General features: G+C 38.2%; 1 pseudogene; it reads left to right on the top strand.

Moving 5' to 3' along the window:
- Positions 1-321: 321 nt before the first annotated feature.
- LOC110260583 (protein DBF4 homolog A pseudogene) lies at positions 322-2,347 on the top strand (annotated as a pseudogene).
- The last annotated feature ends 390 nt before the right edge of the window (positions 2,348-2,737 follow it).

The raw sequence follows: 2,737 nt of genomic DNA, 5'->3' as shown, positions 1-2,737 counted from the left end.
AACCTACACCACAGCTCACGGCAACGCCAGATCGTTAACCCACTGAGCAAGGGCAGGGACCGAACCCGCAACCTCATGGTTCCTAGTCGGATTCGTTAACCACTGCGCCACGATGGGAACTCCTAGTTCTTAATTTTTTAAGCAGCTGTTTGGATCTCAAATTTGTTTTCAAAAGAAAGAATGAAATGAACGGTGATTTAGTTCTTCAAATGGACCATTTAGTTCTTAATATGTACAGTAACTCTGTATGAAACTAAACTTCGAGCAGTTAGAAACTTGAGGATTGGGTCATTCTGGGTAACAGGTTTCTTGCATTATTTAATGTTCAGTTTTGAGTGTTCAACGGAATGGCAGAAGCTCCTCGAGTATTTGGTGGAATCCAAGTTAAAAACGCAAAAAAACCAACCATCTCTGAAATCTCTGAAAACTAATAACAAACCAGAAAAATCCAAATATAAGCCACTCTGGGGAAAAGTGTTTTATATTGACTTACCTTCTGTCACCCTGTCTGAAAAACTGCAAAAGGACATTAAGGATCTAGGAGGACGAGTTGAAGAATTTCTCAGCAAAGCTACCAATTATCTTATTTCAAATAAAAAGGAAGCTAAATTTGCGCAAACCTTGGGACGAATTTCTCCTGTACCAAGTCCAGAATCTGCATATGCTGCTGAAACCACAGCACCTCACCCCAGCCATGATGGAAGTTCATTTAGGTCTCCAGATTCAGTGTGTTTGAGCAGAGGAAAATTATTAGTTGAAAAAGCTATCAAGGACCATGATTTTATTCCTTCAAATAGTATGTCATCAAATGCTTCCCATGATATGGGGAGTAAAAATTCTTCCTATTGATGATATTAGGTACTACATTGAACAAAAGAAAAAAGAATTATATCTCCTCAAGAAATCAAGCACTTCTCTAAGAGACGTGGGGAAAAGCGTAGGTATTGGCACACAGAAAGGCAGAACAGGTAGACTCAAAAAGCCTTTTGTAAAGGTGGAAGATAAGAGCCAGCTTTATAGGCCATTCTATCTTCAGCTGACCAATATACCTTTTATAAATTATTCTATTCAGAAGCCCTCAAGTCCATTTGATGCAGATAAACCACCTAGCACCCAAAAGAAACTCAGGTTAAGCTAAGAATCCAAATGGAGGGTGATAAATGTGGTGGAGTCCCCATTTCAACTCCAGTTGAAGAAGAAGAAAAAAGGATACTGTGAATGTTGCTTGCAGAAGTGTGAAGACCTTGACAGCCATCTTCTAAGTGAGCAACACAGAAACTTTGCCCAGAGTAATCACTATCAAGTTGTTGATGACATTGTATCTAAGTTAGTTTTTGACTTTGTGGAATATGAAAGGGACACACCTAAAAAGAAAAGAATAAAATACAGTATTGGATCCCTTTCTCCTATTACTACAAATGTTCCAAAAAAGTCTGAACCTAAAGAAAAGCTGGAATTGCAACATAATTCTCAGAAAGATTCCAGGGAAAATAACACACAGGTGATGGAGCAGAGCTTCCTACATAAAGAAACCTGAAAGAAGGTTTGTGTCTACCTCAGAACACGTCCCCCACCCTTCAAGTGAATTTTGAGGACTTGAGGAAACATCTAATAAATGTTCCATGTTAAATCCAGCTGAAAATGATATAAAACAAAATTTTACACTTCTACCCCCACGTAAAAATAAAAAGGAATGCATTCTTGACATTTCTGAACAGAAATTAATTATAAATGAAAAGGACTTAGAAGAAGTAAAGGTAGATCACCGTCCATGTCGGCCACAGACATCTATACAAGTTTCTAATTTCAATATGGATAATAGTACATCTCAGCCAAGACAAAAGTCAGACACTGTGCTCCTTCCAGCAAAGGATCTGAAGGGAAAGGACTTTCATTCAGTATTTTGTCATGACTGATCTATTAGCAGTAAATAGTTCACAGGAGCACCTAACAATTCAGGCAAAGACTCCATCCCGAAGCCCTCCTGAGGAACCCAATGCGTGTGACATCAAGAATATGGATAGCTTACCTTCTGGTAAAATCCATCGGAATGTGAAAATATTATTAGGAAGAAATAAAAAAGAAAATCTGGAACCAAATGTGGAGGTAAATAAGAAAAGGACTGAATTTCTTACTACACAAGAAGAAAATAGAATTTGTAGCTCACCGCTGCAGTCTCTACCGGACTTATTTCAGACTAGTGAAGAAAAGTCAGAATTTTGGGGTTTTACAAGCCTCATTGAAAAGAGTGATACATGTGATGTTTATATATTTGGGAAGAGGAAAATTCAAATCTGTTATCAATGTTTTTCTCTTCCCTTCAACTTCTATATTTACTGGCTTTTAGACTTAAAAAATACGTACCTTTCAGAAGAGACGAAGATCACATTCTTGAAATTTTTATAAATATGTATAAAAATGCTTAAGCTTTGGAGCAGCTTGCCAATTTTGTTTACAGAACCAAATGTAAATATTAACAATAAAAGTGAAGTTTGCATTTAAAAAATAAATAAATAAATAAACAGACACCTAAATTCAATAGAGCCGGGAGACCAGAAGGGGGAGCTCCCACACCCTGTGGCAACAGCCAAGTCCAACCGGAGGAAGAGAGACTCCTCTACTTTCCTGCCAAGGACTCCCTGCCCTGGAAAAGCCCTGGACTCTTTGTTTATCGCAGCCCTCCCACTTCCCCTTCTCCTCTAAAAAAGCATTCTCCTTCCCTTGCCATTCCAGACTT

The sequence above is a fragment of the Sus scrofa genome, chromosome 5, assembly GCF_054392235.1.
Source record: "Sus scrofa isolate SSC_HxYL_T2T_F1_AM1 chromosome 5, Sscrofa_HxYL_maternal_Yorkshire_Landrace_v2.0, whole genome shotgun sequence".
In the NCBI taxonomy this organism is placed as follows: Eukaryota; Metazoa; Chordata; class Mammalia; order Artiodactyla; family Suidae; genus Sus; species Sus scrofa.
The sequence above is the reverse complement of the archived record's forward strand: the minus strand, read 5'-3'. Positions and strand labels throughout refer to the sequence as shown.